Here is an 18,913-nt window from a genome sequence, read left to right on the forward strand (position 1 = left end):
TTAGATTACTAAAACATTTCCATAGACATAGAAGTCTGAGTTGATTAAACTTTAAACTTATCTGATTATAGCACTTATTACATTATGGTTGAAGTTACAGGAAAGTACTTCAATTGATTGGATAATTATGAATAAATAGGAAAGGATATGACTTAGAAAATTTGTTTCAATTATTTAAGTGATTGCTATATGAAGGAAATTAAGAAACTGAAGTTGTCTCAACATTGTATCAAGTTGCCAGGCAAAGCTTTGAAGATGAATGGCTTCATGGTGCCTTCAATGCCTAATTATCTTCCAAGACATTGTTTACTTAGTTTAAGAGATAAAAAGATAAAGATAAAAAACATGTAAATTCAACTAATAGAAAGGCTGACCTATTGACTATTACATGTCTCTAGCTTATTTCCTCAGCTGTTTTTAGAGAAGTCTCCCAGCAAAGGTATCATTAGTCCTAACCAGGTCTTCCCCACTGAGCTTTACTTTGTTTGTAGCTGTTCTGTAGTTAGCCTTCCTGATTAGTGAGCAGGATTAGTGGACAGTTACAATGGCTACTCAATCCAGTGTTGTTGGGGCTTTCCTGATAACTCAGATGGTAAAGAATCTTCCAGCAACGTGGAAGACCTTGGTTCAATCCCTGGGTCAGGAATATCCCCTGGAGAAGGGAATGACAACCCTCTCCAGTAATCTTGCCTGGAGAATTCCATGGACAGAGGAGCCTGGTGGGCTACAGTCGGTGAGGTTGCAAAGAATCGGACATGACTGAGCGACTAACACTTTCACACATTTAAAAGCGCTGACCTCCACGGAAGATGTTTAATAGTGATCACTGTTTTCAACTCAAACTCAATCTGGGAGTTATGGTTCTTGTTCAAAGGCTAAGAAATGAAAGCTTCCTTTATACCGTGAAAGGAATCAGTACAGCAACATGGACTAAACATTAGTGGAAGAACTAGAGAGAGAGCATCTTCTAGGGGGAAACCCATTTAAATGTTTTCTGCCTGTCCATGTGCTTAAGTTAACTGTATTGTGACACTGTACATGGATCTTGTTACAAATTGGGATTAGTCATTATTATAAAATTGTTGGCATCACCATAAAGGCATGTCTTAAAGAACTCTTCTATCATAACAGAAAGATATCATAATAGAAAGATATCTGATCTGGATGCTCACCCACAGACTATAGACAGAGAAGACAGGTATAAAGATGTTTCTTTAATCTACAATCACTGCTTCTCTAGCCAGTCTCCCATCAGTGAAACAATGTTCGGCTCCCAATAACAGCCCAATATCAAGCAATTTGTAGGCTTAACATTCCTAATATCTCTTGCTTTTATCTCTTCAGGCTTCATCTTTTTTTTTTTAAGTTAATCTTGACATCAATTGATAATGTCAAGTGTGACTGTAAGTTGCTTTCACAGAGATTGTAGGACATAAATTCTTAAATTACACAGGTCTGTGAGAGTTTAAGATTGGCAACATATTTTTAGGTCAGAAGTAGGTTTCCTTCCTTCCTTCTTTCCTTCCTCCCTCCCTCTCTCCTCTCCTCCCTCCCTTCCTTTCTTGCTTCCTTTTTTCCCCTTCCTTCTTTCCTTCCATACCTTACCTTATTCCATATAGGATTTGAGAAAATTTCTGTTCACTCATCCTAAGCCTTCCTAAACTGCAGGGCTAAAATTTAGAGGAGAAGTGTGCCACCTCTATCTATTTTGGTATTTTATTTTCTCTAGTACCTATGGGAGGTAGAGGATGGCTCATGTTCCTTCAGCACCTCTGCACCTCTCTGTTGAGGGTCCATGGGTCAAAGTGAGGACAAAAAGAGAGTAGTTCTAAATTATTGAGACCTTACTGTGGGATCTTAGACAAGTCACTTTTCTTATCTTCTTATTCCTTATCTACATGGTGGTAATTATAATGTCTGACTCAGAGTGTTACTGCACCCATCAAAAATAATTATGACTATACACTTGCCCTGTGAAGTGCTGTGCTTCCATCAAGGGTTGATACTCTATCCCACTGATACACTTGTGGCATAGAACTACAAGGAAGTGTCACTTACTGTTTCTTCAGGGAAAAGAATGCTGTATTTTCTTGCTTGGATGTAGACATAAACACCTGAGCATTAGTAGGGCCTACCCAGATTTAGGTTTGGCAAATCAACCAATTCTTCCTTGTTTTCTTAAATTGGTAATGTAAGGCAAATTTATAATAATAGTACATAGTATTTTTTGATTCTCCTACTATTTGCTCACTGTTTAAAATGAGTTATTTTATTTAAGCCCCCCAAATAAGCTTATCATTAAGATTTTATTATCTCCATTTTTTTTTTCCCTATGCAGAAACTGAGGCGTTGAGAGATTAAGCCACTGGTCCAAGATCTCATGAGTGATGAAAACAGTGTTTAAACTGACTTGAAACTCCATGCTCTCAACCCCCAAACTTCCTCTGCACATATACTATGCATTGTAATCAAAATGTGCTTAATATTTAAACCAAACTTAGGGAGTTTCTGGTTAGATATGTCCTTGTAAAAGCATTTTTACTCCTCTTTACTCCCTTAAAACTCATCTAAAGTAGCAAAAGAATGAAAAACAAGGGAAAACAACCCCCTCACATTCAATGAAAAAGTAAAATGACCCCAACTGCAACCTGTCCCAAAATGCCCCAGATTTCTTTCAAATGTCTCAAACCTAAAGACTCATCCTATAATTCTTTAGATTCACAGGATATCTTCTATGCTGTGGCAGGACACAGGTCACCAAATGAGGACTGGCCCATGGAGACCCAGGTTAATAGTTCTCATTGGTAGGGATGACATCTCTAAAAGAAAAGCCTCACTGACATCCGTTTTGGACTTGGGGGGGGGGTGGCATTAATTTTCTTTGTTGTTGAGATATAGTCACTTTACAATACTATATAAATTGCGGATGTACAGGATGTGCATGTGTGTATGCTAAGTTGCTGCAATCGTGTCCAACTCTTTGTGACCCTATGGACTGTAGCCCACCAGGCTCCTCTGTTGATGGGATTCTCCAGGCAAAAATACTGGAATGGGTTGCCATCCTCCAGGGGTTCGTCCAGACCCAGGGATTGAACCCATGTCTCTTATGTCTTCTGCATTGGCAGACAGGTTCTTTACCACCAGCACCACCTGGGAAGCCCAATGTACAGGATAATGATTCATAAATTTTAAAGATTATACTCTATTTATAGTTACTATAAAATAGTGGCCATATTTGCTGTCCAATGTATCCTGGTAGCTTATTTATTTTATGCATAGTAGATTGTACCTCTCACATATGAAGAAACCAAGGTTCAGAGAGGCTAAAGAGTCTAAGCTTACCCTGAGAGTAAGGAAGTAAAAGGTAGAGCTGGGATTAGAGTCTAGGACAGGCTGGATATCACAATTGTCTAAATCTATCCAAACAGCAGCAGAATAAAGGAAAGCAGGGAAGCTCTGTTTTTCATCTACTCATAGCCTAGAAAGGACTTGATTGACAGAAGCACTAAACCTCAGAGATGAAGGGGGGGACATTCTCCCAGGGCAAATTAGGTCTCCCACCTCTGGACTTACCCTCTGGCCAATTTCAGCAACACATCCTCCCTTTCCACCTTGACACTGTCCCCTCCCCCACCCCAACTATGGTTCCTGATCTCCTGGTCTGAGTCAGCTGGGGCTTCTGAATTGCTAGGATTGGCAAGAGGAGGCACTTGAGAAGGAGCAGAGCAATCAGGGCTGTGATTTGAATTGTTGTTCAGCTGTTGTTTTTTTTTGTGTGTGTAGGTACTAGAAATATGAGTCAGGAGAGTAAATGTGGATAATCAGAACTTCATTGGTTGTCTAACCAGTGGCACAGATTGGTTCTGAAATTCCATAGTCCCTAAGCTCTAAATCTCAATATTAGAATTTCTTATACACTTACCTCTGCCTCCTGCATAATTCTGGATATGAGTCATCCCCTTTCTCCCTCTCCCAAGCATCACTTTCAGTTACACATCTTTTGGTTCTAACTCATTTTGACCCTGTTTATCCCTGGGTTTATTATTCACCAGCAGTATTCATTACTGTTTCAGTATTTCACTGCAGACTAGAAAATATACCATTGTGATGCTGAAAGACACTGAGCAGAAGTGTTACCTCCATGAACTTTCACTCCTAAGGAAGGCTGAAAAATGAGAGAGTGGGGGCTGTCTGTAGCTGAAAGTGATGGGTCCACACCAGGGGCTGTATATATTCCAACCTCTTTTGTAATCTATGTTTTACCAGCCAGGAATGTTGGCAATGGGCACCCTTTTGAAGTGGATGAAGGTGTCCAGATGACTATTTCCTTTCATTCTGATTAAAACTGTTAGCTTAACATATGCACCAGAACTCCTAGCCCGCCATATAAATTGTGATAGATTTACCTACAGCCATGAACCTGAACTGACTTTGTGGACTGCTCAAGATTGCTCTCCCCTGTCCACATTATTCCTTAGCTAATAGTTGGCTCCATATAAAGAAGACTCACTATTTTCATTTTAAAGGAAGCAGAAAAAAATAAATCATAAAAAATTACCCCAAAACATGGGAAGAATTTAGACAAATAAGTGTATATAGTTTAAAGAAATTACATTGTGTTTTCTAAAGGAGAGCTCAAAGGGTTCTGTGAAGAGACTATAATAAATCAAGCAGGAAATGAATAGTGTGTCAGTAGAATTTAGGGAAGAACTGCAAGAAAACAAAATCATTACAGAGATGCAGCACACTTCAGAAATGACAAGAGAGGAAAAAGAAGAGGCACAACGCTGAAAACACAGCCAGAGGTCAAAGTGCTGAGTAGGCTTGCTGCTGCTGCTGCTGCTGCTGCTGCTGCTGCCGCCGCCAAGTCGCTTTAGTCGTGTCCGACTCTGTGCGACCCCATAGACGGCAGCCCACCAGGCTCCTTCGTCCCTGGGATTCTCCAGGCAAGAATACTGGAGTGGGTTGCCATTTCCTCCTCAGTGCATGAAAATGAAAAGTGAAAGTGAAGTCGCTCAGTCGTGTCTGACTCTTCGCGACCCCATGGGCTGTAGCCTACCAGGCTCCTCCATCCATGGGGTTTCCCAGGCAAGAGTACTGGAGTGGGGTGCCATTGCCTTCTCCGAGTAGGCTTGAGGAATCATAAAAACAAAATGGAAAAGACAGAGGTATTAAAAAGGGTGTATGGGAATCCCCTGGGCAACCCATGGCTAGGACTCAGTGCTTTCACTGCCAAGGGCCCAGGTTAAATTCCTGGTGGAAGAACAAAGATCCTGCAGCGTGGGGGAAATAAAAGGTGGGGGAGAAGGGGTATGAAAAAGTGGTCAGGGTGGAAGACAGAGAAAAGGTAATGAACAGAAGTATAATTGATTTTCTGAAGAAAAGAGTGGACTAAATGGAACAGAAAAAGTATTCCAGCATATCATTTATGCATTCAAGGAATTTTGATTGTGTATTTATGTAACTCTAAGACATAAGGGAAAAAGTATCAAGTAAAAATATAATAGAAGACAATTTTCTTGAACTAAATAAAAACATGAAGTTGCACATTAAAAAGGCACAGTTTATCCTAGGAAGAAAAAATCTACAACCTTGATACAGAATAATTAAAGTTAAGATACCTCTAGGGGAAATTACTATGTTTTAGGAATAAAGGAAAATTTAGTGGTAAGAAAATTTAAATCTTCCGCAGGGGAAAAATATGTTTGGTGCCAGGTTTTAATGGGATCAGTCAGTGTCTGAAGGCAATGGAAGAAGTATCTACCAATATCAAGTGGATTGGTTATGCAAGTGGAAAGTTGTAAAACAGGCATTCTGAATTATGTGGTCTTAGTGATCCAATCTTGAAAAATCTACATGATGACAAAATGTAGCACATTAAGAGATAAATGACAATGTCATGATGTATGGCTTAGTGGCGAAACTCATGGAATTAGCAAATGATCTGGGCTCGATCTCTGGGTTGGGAAGGTCCCCTGGAAGAGGGCATAGCAACCCACACCAGTATTCTTGCCATTCAGTATCCCCATGGACGAGGAGCCTGGTGGGCTACAGTCCATAGGGTCAAAAAGAGCCAGACACAACTGAGCAACTAAGCACAGCACAGCACAGTACGAGGAATATGACCACAAAACAGACTGTCATGTTATCAGTTTTGACAACATTAAAATAATTGTGTAATGAATGAAAAGTAGGAATTGAGGGAGGGATGGTGGGAGAAACTATGGTGTTAATTTTCATATCTTTCAAGAAGGGAATGAATAGGCATTCACTATACTTAAAATAAGTAATTAAAAAATAATCTTGGCATATTTTAAAAACTAACTTTACGTCTTTTTGTTTGGGGTCCTTTTTATAAATGAAATCTCTTATAAATATTACTTGGAGATTTAGTAATTTTTCAGTTGCTCTTTGGTACCTTCTGGCAAATTTTGAGAACATTAAATTTATAGTGAAAAATTATACCTTGCTTAAGCAGTAGATTTTAACATGATCCCAGAATGTGGATATTACATGCAATCAACATTTTCTTTGAAAGTCTCTTCAGAAAGTTTAATCTCTAGCTCTGGAGGAAATTGCTATTTTCTCATTAGAGTACTAGATAAGGTAGTAAGTTTGTGTGGAGGCATACTGTGCAAACAATATCTTCTTTTGCATGCCAACTCTCATACTCAGTTCAATGAGATGCTTGTATTACAGAGATACATTGTAATTGACTATGAGTGAGGAACAGATGGAAATCTCTCTTATGCTCCTTGAATGAAGGGGAAGGTAAGTTGAAACGTCTGTACTATGTAAATTTTTACTCTTCCTCTCTCTCTTTATCTAAGTGTGTGGCTATATCTATGTAAGTTAAACAAATGCTTAGTGTCGACTTAGAAAAAGATAGCATAAGAGTTGTGAGTTTCAGTTTTATTCAGGCTCTTGCTGAGGACTGAAGCCTGAGAGATATCCACCCAGTAGCTCTGAGGAAACTGCTTTAAAGAGGAGCCAATTTATATATGGTTTTTGGCTGGGAAATTCATGTAGTCAAGCATATTGCTGTTGAGTTGCTAAGTCATGTCCAACTCTTTTGTGACCCCATGGACTGTAGCCCACCAGGCTTCTCTGTCCATGGGATCTTCCAGGCAAGAATACTGGAGTGGGTTGCCATTTCCTTCTCCAGGGGATCTTCCTGACCCAGGGATTGAATCCTGCATTAGCAGGCATTGGCCTGCGTTGGCAGGCGGATTCTTTACCACCGAGCCACCTACATATATCTTAGTAAAAGATTACTGCTAGTCACAAAGAATAGACATCTCGAATTAATTATTTTAGTGCTTTTCTGTGTATGGGAAGATGCAAGAATCTGGGGTTATTGAAATACTTCCTGAAGTATGTATGTAACTATTTAAGGGCTTGCTTATCCAAGGCATAGAGTGCCTCATTGTGTTTCTCATCCTGGATTCCTTTCTGGGTGCACTGTTGCTGGTCAGCTGCAGTGGGTTACAACTTAAACCTTGTAGAACTGAGTGATGAGTAATGTTCTTTGTCTTAGTGATCTTAATTTTTAATGTATCCACATTAGATAACGTGACTCTATGGAAATATTTTAATTAAAAGCAACAGGTAGTGTAAGTTCATTTTGCAAAAGTTTTCATTACTCCTCTCTCTTCTCCTTCCTACCTTCCTTTTCATTCCTTCCTTCCTCCTTTCTTTCTTTCTCTTTCTTTCATCTATTTGTTTTCTATCTCTCTGTGTACATCCTTCTATTCATCCAACCATGTATACAGTAATGTGTGTGACATATTTGTGTTTGTGTGTTTTTAGAGAAATGTGTGTGCTTGTATATATATGTTTATGTATGTATGTATGTACATATATATATATATATTTATATATATATGGGGCTTCCCAGGTGGCACTAATGGTAAAGAACCAGCCTGCCAATGCTGGAGACGTAAGAGACAGGTTTGATCCCTGGGTCAGGAAGATCCCCTGAAGGAGGGCATGGCAACCCATCCAGTGTTCTTGCCTGGAGAATCCCACGGACAGGAGCCCTATGGGGGGCTACTGTCCATAGGGTCACAAAGAGTCGGACACGACTGAAGCGGCTTAGCATAAGCATGATAGATATATTTATCTGATTTACCTGAATTGATGTCTACCATATGGTAACCATGCTAATCTCCAGTAGGTGGGATTTGAGTAGTATTTTATTGTCTTTTTTCCTTCTATTCGGTATTCCTAGAATTGTTTCATGAGAAAGTATAATTTTATAAAACTGTTAGTCATTCTTTCCTATTCTCTATACATAAAGAATTATACAAAATTGACTCCTAACGTGTTATACCATTATATCTGCAGGTAGAGCTGCACAAACACTGCATTTTGTACTTAGATCAGTAGGGAGCTGGCAAAAGCTGATTAGCCAAAGAAGCGAGTCTTGGTCTCTCCATGCTCCATCTCCTCCCCTGTTAGCCATCTCTGTTGGTTTCTCCTATAGAGCTCTCAGTTCCTAAGCTTTACTGATGGTGTTCTCTTTGGGCTGTCATCCTGGAGACAACCTACTCTCCCTGGGGACCATTCGCTGTCTCCTTGTCATTATCAGCTTCCTAATCATTTCTTCTCTTGTTCCCTCACTTTCTTCTTTCATTTTGCTTTTATGCTGCTCTCTGCCTCTCCTCCCTGCTTTCCCTCCACTTCTCCCTACTCTTCCTGGGGCGCCATGCTTTCTGTATTTTCTTATTTATTTTTATTGAAGTGTAGTTGATTTACAATGTTGTTAATTCCTGTTATACAACAAGTGATTTGATTATAAACATATATATATATATATATATATATTCTTTTTCTAATATCCTTTTCCATTATGGTTTATCATAGGGTTTTTTAAAATTGGAGGACAATTGCTTTACAATGTTGTGCTGGTTTTTGTTGTACAACAACGTGAATCAGCTACGTGTGTACATATATCCCCTCCCTCTTGAGTCTCCTTCTTATCCCCACCCCCATCCCACTCCTCTAGGTCACCACAGAGCACCTAGCTGAGCTCCCTGTGCTATACACCAAATTCTCCTAGGTATCTATTTTGTACATGGTGGTGAACATATGATTATTCCCTGGTGGCTCAGATGGTAAAGCGTCTGCCTGCAACTTGGGAGACCCAGGTTCGATCCCTGGGTCGGGAAGATCCCCTGGAGAAGGAAATGGCAACCCACTCCATTATTCTTGCCTGGAAAATTCCATGGATGGAGGAGCCTGGTGGGCTACAGTCCAGAAAATTCCATGGATGGAGGAGCCTGGTGGGCTACAGTCCACGGGGTTGCAAAGAGTCGGACATGACTGAGCAACGAGTGACTCAGTGAACATATGTCAGTTCTATTCTCTCAGTTCCTCCTGCCTCCTTCCTCTTCTGTGTCCACGATGCCATGCGTTCTGTGCTATGATCTCAGTTTATTTCATTTGGACTTTCTTTTCTATTTTCTCACTCATAGGGTGAGGCTCTTCTTGGCATTCCTAAGAATAGTTTGTTATTTTGCCCAGGAAGGACTGATGTAGTGGACTCTGCCATCAGAATCTTATCTCTTTCCAAAAAAATCACTCTATATCTCGGTTCTTGGGAATAACTGAAAGCATCTTTAGCAGAAGCTACAGGGCATGGGCTCAAGGAAGAAAGGCTATCGGAGCTGTCCAATGACCAGTGGCAAATGGAGTGGCCAGCAGGCATACCTAACAGGCGCTTTATCTCACACGTGCCCTCTCTATGCAGGTACACTTGCAGAAGTGTTTCTGTACTTCACTGCCTTATGCTCCTTCTCTTTATGCAGGATCTCAGTCTGTTGTTGACAGGGTCCTCCCATTATTTTTGAGAATTCCCAGAGGTATTCTCATTGGCACTCATGTAAACTCCTCTGCTTCTTCTGTTCTGGACTCTAATCAGTGTTTGCTTCCCAAGAAGCCCCTTGAGAGAGGAACTTGTCTATGACTGCAATTGCCAGTACCTTTGTCCAAATACCAAAGACAAATAGATTTCCTGGGATGCTGCAAAACATTCTGAACCCAGTTGCAGACATTGCCCAGGGAAGAGAACCAGACTTTAGACCAACATTACACTGTTGTCCTATTTCCTTCATCTTTCTTCTTAGGCACTTACAGAAGGACCAACTTTCTCAATATCCTCCAAAAACGAGCAATCAGACAAATTAGTCTTATTGAAATGAACTGAGGGCAGCTACCCACCAGTTTATTACGTATGATCAGACCTGTCTGAATCCTAGTTCAGACTTTCCTCCTGAATTTTTTAAATGCACAGTTGAGTCAAATGCCCTGGATAAATTCCAAACCCTTTCAAAAACCAATAATAAATAAATATAATTTAAAAACATACATAAATTAAATCAATAACAAGGTTTTGGGTTTGAATGATATGGAACAATTGCTAATTTACTTCATTCTGAATATTTTATCAATAAAATGTTACAACCTCTGATGTACAATTAGCCTAAACAACAAAAAGATGTTCAATGAAAGCATCAGTTTATTTTGGTTACTTTTCCTCTTGTCATTATAAACATTTTAAATTTGTGAGTATAAATTCATTGAAAATTCTCAGTTTTTGTCTGTCTAGAAAGGTCTTAGTTTCATCCTCATTATTGAAAAATGATTTCTTAAGATATGACATTCTAGGTTGACAGTTCTATCTTTCAGCGTTTTGAAGATATTATTCTGGGAAAATACTGGGAATTATACTGGGAAATAATCTGTTAATTTAATTTCAAGTCATTTATAGGTAGTTTTGGTTTTTTCTCTTACTAGTTTGAAAGTCTCACTGTCTTTGGAATTGCACTTGGTCCTAAGTTATGCCAAGGTGTGTCTAGCCTGCTATTTGCTAGGTTTCTTGAATCTGAGGATTGGCGCATTTCATCTTTCCTGGAAAATTCTTAAACATTATATCTAACCTAAATGGGGAAATAATTTGAAAAAGAATATATTTATCTATATATATATATATGACTGAATCATTTTGCTGTACATCTGAAACTAACACAACATTGTAAATCAACTATACTGCAGTATAAAATAAAAATTAAAAAACCAAAACATTGTATCTTAAACATACTGTTTCTCCTTTGTTGTCTCTGCTCTCTCTTCCATGAAAGAGAAGTCCCAATAGACATTTTTGGGACTCGTGCTATTTTTCTTGCCTCTTCACTTTTCCGTGTTTTTACCTCTTTCATCTCATTGTGCTGTTTTATGCAGGCTCAGCTGGGTTGACTTTGGCCGGAGGCTACCTTCAGCTCCTTCCTGCTTGCCTCTTTCCATATGGCTTCTCACAATATGGCAACTTTCTTCCTCAAAGAAAGTAACACAAAGAGAGACTCCTGGTAATATGGGCTACAGTTTTATGTAACATAATCAAATATACATGATTACCTACATTCTGTTACCTTTGGTATATTCTGCTGATTAAAGCGAGTCATAGGACCCTCCCACAGAAGGCATGGGAATCATGGGCTCACCGTAGATTCTGTCTGTCACAGTGCACACCTCTATAATTTAATGCAAAATGAAACCATGTAACCCCAAAAATAGAATTAGTCTGTACCCTAAAAGTTCCCTTTGTCCCCCCTCCCAATCATTTTTCCCCTTCCCCCTAATGATAACTATCCTGATGAAGTTTATGATAAAACAGACTCATTTTTTTAAAAGAAACCATATTTATTTATATTCCACCTAGGAATACATCCCTAAATATTATGGATTAGCATGGGGTTTTTTATTTATATTTTTGTTTGACTTCTTATTTTATGCTTACAGAAAAAGAACTTAAAACTCATATTTCCTCTAGTCCCCTACTGCCAAGCATAGTATCTTCCAGATACAACATGGAAATAACTTTTTTCCCATTATGACCACTTCATCTTCCTGACCCCAGCAGCTCTATGTGGCACATGGTACTGCAGCATGAGTGGTGTAATTTATTTCTTCCCCAAATTACACTGGGCTTCCCTGGTGGCTCAGATGGTAAAGAATCTGCCTGTAATGCAGGAGACTCATGTTCGATCCCTGGGTCAGGAACCCCTGGAGAAGGGGACAGCAACTCACTCCTGTATTCTTGCCTGGGAAATCCCATGGACAGAGGAGCTTGGTGGGCTATGGTCCATGAGGTCTTAAAGGGTTGGACACGACTGAGCGACTAACACCTCCATGTCTTCATACACTCTCATCAGATAGTTTGCCTGTCAGTTTGCTTGGATGTTAAACATCTCTATGGTTTGTTCTTTTACAGTGTTTACTAGAAAACTTTTTATAGGGTCATAACTCAATCTTTTTTTTTTTTCTTCTTTATTGAAGTATAATTTACTTACAATGCTGTGTTAGTTTCAGGTGTACAGCAAAGTGATTCAGTTACATGTATATATAGTGTTTTTCAGATTCTTTTCCATTATAGGTTGAATATAATTCTCTGTGCTATACAGTAGGTCTTCGTTTATTTATTTTATATATAGTAGTTTGTATGTGCTAATCCCAAACTCCTAATTTACCCCTTCCCCATATTTTCCCCTTTCATAACTGTAAAATTGTTTTTTATGTCTGAGTCTGTTTCTGTTTTGTAAATAAATTCATTTGTATCATTTTTAAAGATTCTACAAATAAGTGATATCATACGATATTTATCTTTCTCTGTCTGACTCGAAAGTGAAAGTCGCTCAGTCATGTCTGACTCTTAGTGACCCCATGGACTGTAACCTGCCAGGCTCCTCTGTTCATGGAATTCTCCAGGCCAGAATACTAGAGTTGGTAGCTGTTCCCTTCTCCAGGGGCTCTTCCCTGTCCAGGGATCGAACCCAGGTCTCCCACATTGCAGGCAGATTCTTTACTGTCTGAGCCACCAAGGAAGCCTGAGAATACTGGAGTGGGTAGTTTATCCCTTCTCCAGGGCATCTTCCCAACCCAGAAATTGAACCGGGGTCTCCTGCATTGTAGACGGCTTCTTTACCAGCTCTGCTACCTCACTTAGTATATTACCCAGCCATAAAAAAAGAATGAAACAATGCCGTTTACAGTATTATGGATGGTCCTAGAGGTTAGCATACCAAGTATGGGCTATTTTAAATAGAACCATCTTGTGTAAATTCTTCCAGGTTTGCTTTATTTAGCTAAACATTAGGTTTGTGGGATTTACCTAGGTTCAGTGTGTAGCTTTACTTTGTTCTTTTTATTGTGTTATATTAGTTCATTGTATGAACATGTGATACTTCATGAAGTTTACTATTGATGGACGTTGGTTTATTCCAGTTTAAGGCTATTGTAAGTAATGGTTCAAGGAACATTTTGACACAATGTGTATGCTTATACTCATTTGTGTGGGATACACACCTAGAAGTGGAATTTCTAGGTCATAGGGTATGCAGGCTTTCAATTTTAGCAATGCCACTGTTTTCTAGAGTGGTTCTTCCATTTTACTCTCCACACTAGTAGTGGGTGGGAATTCCTTTTGGTTCCCTCCCTGAATAATGGCTTGTATTGTTTTTTTTTCTTTCAAAAATTGTTTTTAGTTTTAGCCCTTGTAGTAAATAAATAGCAGTACCTCATGTGACTTTAATTTTCATTTCTCTGATCATTGGCCAAGATGCACACGTTTGTATATGGTTATCAGCATTTTGGATAGACTTCTCATACAGTCCCTATTCGAATTTCTTGTTCATTTTTCTGTTGAGTCATCTGACATTTTCTCATTCATTTGCAGAGATAAATTTTTTAAAAATGTTAATCAGTTAAGAGTACTTTATCAGTTATAAATAATATTGGTAACTTCTCCTCTCCATGTGTATCTTCTTACTATCTTAAAAGTATCTTGATTTTAATTTATTCAAATTTGTCAAACTTTTCCTTGATAGTTACTGTTTTGTAGCAGGTTTAAGAAGTCCTTCCTTTTCTTTAAACCATGAAAATATTCTCTTTCATTACCATCTAGGAGCTTTATTTTTGGCCTTTGCATTTAGAGCTACAATTTACCTTGAAATTGTTTTTCTGTATCATGTGAATTAGGGAGTCATGTTTCTTTTATTATAACGGACTTACAATTGTTCTGGGACCATTTATTGTAAATAGTATTGTTTCCCCACTCCTCTGCTGCGTTGTCTTTGTCATAAATCCAGAAATGTATGTGTGTGTTTCTGGGCTCTCTATACTTATATTTTCTGATATTTCTATCATTTCATTATTGCAACAGTCTAATTCTTTAAAATAAACCCTCTTTTTTAGAGCCGTTTGTGGCTCAGCTGGTAAAGAATCTGTCTGCAATGCAGGAGACCTGGGTTCGATCCCTGGGTTGGGAAGATCCCCTGGAGAAGGGAAAGGCTACCCACTCTAGTATTCTGGCCTGGAGAATTCCATGGACTATACAGTCCATGGGGTCACACAGAGTCAGACATGACTGAGCGACTTTTACTTCCACTTTAGATTCTTAGCAAAACTGAGTGGGAAGAACAGAGATTTCCCATATACCCCCTGCCCCCACACATGCATAACTTCCCCTACAATCAACATCTCCTACTAGAGTGGTACGCTTGTTACAATTGATGAACCTACACTGGTACATTATTATTAACTAAAGTCCATAGTTTACGTTAGGGTTCATTCTATTTGTTGTATAGTTATATAGATTTTGACAAATGCATAATGTAATATATCCACCATATAGTGTTGTACAGAATAGTTTTACTGCCCTAAAAAATCTCTGCATTCCACTTGTTCATCCTTTTTCCCCTTCCCATATCAAGTCCCAGGAAACCACTGATCCTTTTGCTCTCTCTAAAGTTCTACTTTTTCCAGAATATCATAATCATAGAATCATACTGGCAATGGACTCATACAGTATGTAGTCTTTTCAGACTGGCTTCTTTAACTTAGCAACATGCATTTAAGTGTCCACTGTGTCTTTTCATGGCGTGCTAGCTCATTCTTAGGAGAAGGCAATGGCACCCCACTCCAGTACTCTTGCCTGGAAAATCCCACGGACGGAGGAGCCTGGTAGGCTACAGTCCATGGGGTCGCTAAGAGTCGGACATGACTGAGTGACTTCACTTTCACTTTTCCTTTTCATGCACTGGAGAAGGAAATGGCAACCCACAGCAGCAGCTCATTCTTGTTTAGCACTGAATAATTTGGTTGTCTGGATGGACCGCAGTTCACCTACTGAAGAACATATTGGTTGCTTTCAAGTTTTGGCAATTATGAATGAAGCTGTTGTAACCATCTCTGTGTGGTTTTTGAGTGGACAAAAGTTTTCAACTCCTTTGGGCAAATACCAAGAAGAGCAATTGCTGAGTCATATGGTTAGGGTATGTTTAGTTTTATAAGAAACTACAAAACTGTCTTTCAAAATGGCCGTACCATTTTGCATTCCCACCAGTAATAAATGAGAATACCCGTTGCTCTATATCCTTGCTGGTATTTGGTGTTATCAGTGTTCTGGATTTTGGCCGTTCTAATAGGTGTGTGGAAGAAAAGTTACGACCAACCTAGACGGCATATTAAAAAGCAGAGACATTACTTTGCCAACAAAGGTCTGTCTAGTCAAGGCTATGGTTTTTCCAGTAGTCATGTATGGATGTGAGAGTTGGACTGTAAAGAAAGCTGAGCGCAGAAGAATTGATGCTTTTGAACTGTGGTGTTGGAGAAGACTCTTGAGAGTCCCTTGGACTGCAAGGAGATCCAACCAGTCCATCCTAAAGGAGATCAGTCCTGAGTGTTCATTGGAAGGACTGATGTTGAAGCTGAAACTCTAATACTTTGGCCACCTGATGTGAAGAGTTGACTCATTGGAAAAGACCCTGATGCTGGGAAAGATTGAGGGCAGGCGGAGAAGGGGATGACAGCGGATGAGATGGTTGGATGGCATCACCGACTCATGAGTTTGGGTAGACTCCGGAAGTTGGTGATGGACAGAGAGGCCTGGCGTGCTGCGATTCATGGGGTCACAAGGAGTCAGACATGACTGAGCGACTAAACTGAAACTGAATAGGTGTGTAGTAGTATTCCATTGTTTCAATTTTCACGTCCCTGATGACATATAATATGAAGCATCTTTTATGTTCCTTTTTTACTATCTGTGTATCTTCTTTGACAAGATGTCTGTTAGGTCTTTGGCCCAGTTTTTAACTGGCTCATTCATTTTCTTACTGTGGACAATCTAATTTTAATGTAGCTTTCTATCTTCATAAATAAAGTCTCCTACCTTTGTTCTTGTATGGCCCACCTGCACTGAACCCACCCTTTAAAAATAAGTTACTAGATTTGTTTTACTAATGTTTTGTTTAGGATTTCTTGCATTGTGTTCAAGACAGGTTCGGCCTGTAACTCCTTTTCTTGCGATGTTTTGTCAAATTTTGAACAATAAAGGTATTACAGAATTGTTGCCGAACATAAATCCACATGCCTGGCACATGATGAGGCCAAACAAACCAAAATGTCAGAGTTTGGAGCAGAGAAAGGTTTATTGCCTGCCGTGAAGGAAACAGGTGGCTGGTGCTCAAAAGACCTGAACTCCCCAGTGGGTTTCAGAGAAAAATGTTTTATAGGCAATATTTGGGAGGAAGGTTGCAGGGTGTGTAACCCTCCTCTAATTGGTTAGTGGTGAAGTAACAGGATGGTATTCTAGGAATCTGAGTCATTAGCCTGGTTCCAGCTGGTTTGGGATCCCTGTGCTGTCTTCAGCCCGTAGTTACCATTCTCCACCTGAGTGTGGGGCTTAATTCCTGTAGAAGAACTCAGAGGTGCGCATCAGATTGCTCTGCATGTCCCCCAAGGAGGAACTAGGATCTTGCCCTATCCTTCACTATCATTTCTTTCTGCATTCCCTTGCTCCTTTAATTACTAATTGTTTGAACCTACCATTTGGAACTCAGATAAGGTGTAGGAGGGTGAAGTCTTTTCCCTGCAAAGAAGAAATGAGGGACTCAGAAAGCCCTTTGTACTTGGGAAGGCCCCCATAGGGTCCTGCAGGGTTTCAGAATCACGAAATGATTTGGGTTGTGTTCACTCCTTGTGTATATTCTTTGGTAATATTTTCCTGTGAGCCAACTTTCTGTGAGCCCTGAGGGGTTACAAGGTTTTTAATTATAGAATCAGACTTTTGAATTGTCAGTAGACTGCAAATTTACAGGATCTTCTTTATCAGTTTTTGTAAGTTTTATTTTTCTAAGAATTTATATACTTCATCTCTTTTTTATTGACTAATATCTCCTAAGAGTTGATAAGTTTGTGTCTTTTTAATGCACACACCTTTTGTCTTGGTTTATATGCTCTAGTTTTTTAATTTCATTACTTTTCATCTTCTGATTATCTTAATTTGCTAGGTTTTTGTCATTTCTTGAAATGGATGTTAGGATATGTATCTCTCTGATTTTCAGTCTTCTTTTCTAACAGATACTTGAAAATATAAATTTGTCTCTAGTTGCTTTTCAGGTTTTTATATGTCATTTAAAAAAACAAGTTACATACCTTCTAATTTCCATTTGAATGTTTTTCTTTGACTCAAAGTTTACTTAAAAGTGGTATTTTCTGAAATTGCAAACACATGAGGATTCTCTTATCTTTCTGTTATTGATTTCTATGTGGAAATAATTGTTTGTGAAAATAATGTTAGATGCTAGTATCTTCCTCCAGTGAATATCTAAGTTTGTTTTTGCTAGGCATCTGGGGACAGAGGTATCCAGGATAAGCTTCAAAGGCAGATGTGATTCGAAACTGAGCTGCTGCCTCTGTGAAAAGCCTATTGATTTCTAGGAAACTCCTGCTCCTCGAGTGTTGCTCCTTAGGGCCGTAGAATAAAGCTAGAGGCATTTTCACCAGTCTTCCCCTTTGGCATGCCCTGGACTTACTATTTAGCTCTTTTAGATGATTTTATTCCCACCACCACTCAGTTTTGTCCTGGAATGTGCAAGCAGTCACAGCAGAACACCATCCTCCAACACTCTCAGACCACCGATTATCCCTGAATCTTTGCATCACATTCCTCACTGTCCCGTGAGCTCTCCAGGGCCCCTAAGCAGATGTGTATTACATTCCACCCTGCTTCTCTAATTTTCCCTGGTGGAAAGGTTTGTCTGTATTCCTTAGTCTGTAATTGTTGAATGTAGAAGTTTTATTTAATTCTATTTCCTATCTGTCTGGACAATTTTGATAGTATTAATAACTTGTTTTCATCTTACACTTACACTTTTTTTATTTCTTTAAATATGTTAGACATACTTATTTTATATTCTATATGTGATAATTCCAGTACCTGAAATTTTATGGATTCAATTCTATAGGGCTTTTTTCGCCAAGTATTGATTTTTTACTATAGTTTCTTCTTACATCGTAAGTTTAAGGATTTTTTTCATTGTATTCTCAGTTCCTAGGAACCTTATCTTGAATTCTTCGGGTCCTGTGCCTAAAATATATTAATGCAGAAAGGATTTTCTTTCACTGCTGCTGTGTTCCTGGGAGCATAACAAACCTAAAACCAATTTAAAATTTTAGTTTAGATTTTCCTGGGCCGCACAGACCATTTGAGTTTTGGCCCCAAATTTGCCTGGTTATGAACTGATGATTAGAAATTTGAAGGGGTCTTTTCCCCACCTCTTTCCACAGCCAAGGCCAAGAGAGTCAGGCATTTCTGTTGTCTCCTTCAAGGGTGAAAATCCCTGGTGTGGGGAGGGGTTCCAGGTTTAGAGTCTCTGATTGACCTTTTGTCATATTCTGATGGGTCTGTTTCAAGTCTCCTTAGGCCTGTTAAGTCCCAGCTCTAGACCTCCCATGATTAATGGTAGATTGGTACTTTTACCCATATTTCTTCTTTCCCTACAACCTCAGCCATAAATTTAAAAGGGTTTTAAAAGATTTCATCCAGAATTTTAAGTTTCAGGGCTGTTTCAGGAGC

At 39.1% G+C, this 18,913-nt stretch overlaps 1 protein-coding gene across 2 annotated transcripts in view; it reads left to right on the forward strand.

Annotated features, from left to right (window-relative positions):
* HTR7 (5-hydroxytryptamine receptor 7) overlaps window positions 1-18,913 on the forward strand; it is a 202,589-nt gene that overhangs the window by 123,525 nt on the left and 60,151 nt on the right. The window lies entirely within an intron of this gene.

The sequence above is a fragment of the Giraffa tippelskirchi genome, chromosome 2 (genome assembly GCF_054371585.1).
Source record: "Giraffa tippelskirchi isolate mGirTip1 chromosome 2, T2T-mGirTip1v1.2.pri, whole genome shotgun sequence".
Classification (NCBI taxonomy): domain Eukaryota; kingdom Metazoa; phylum Chordata; class Mammalia; order Artiodactyla; family Giraffidae; genus Giraffa; species Giraffa tippelskirchi.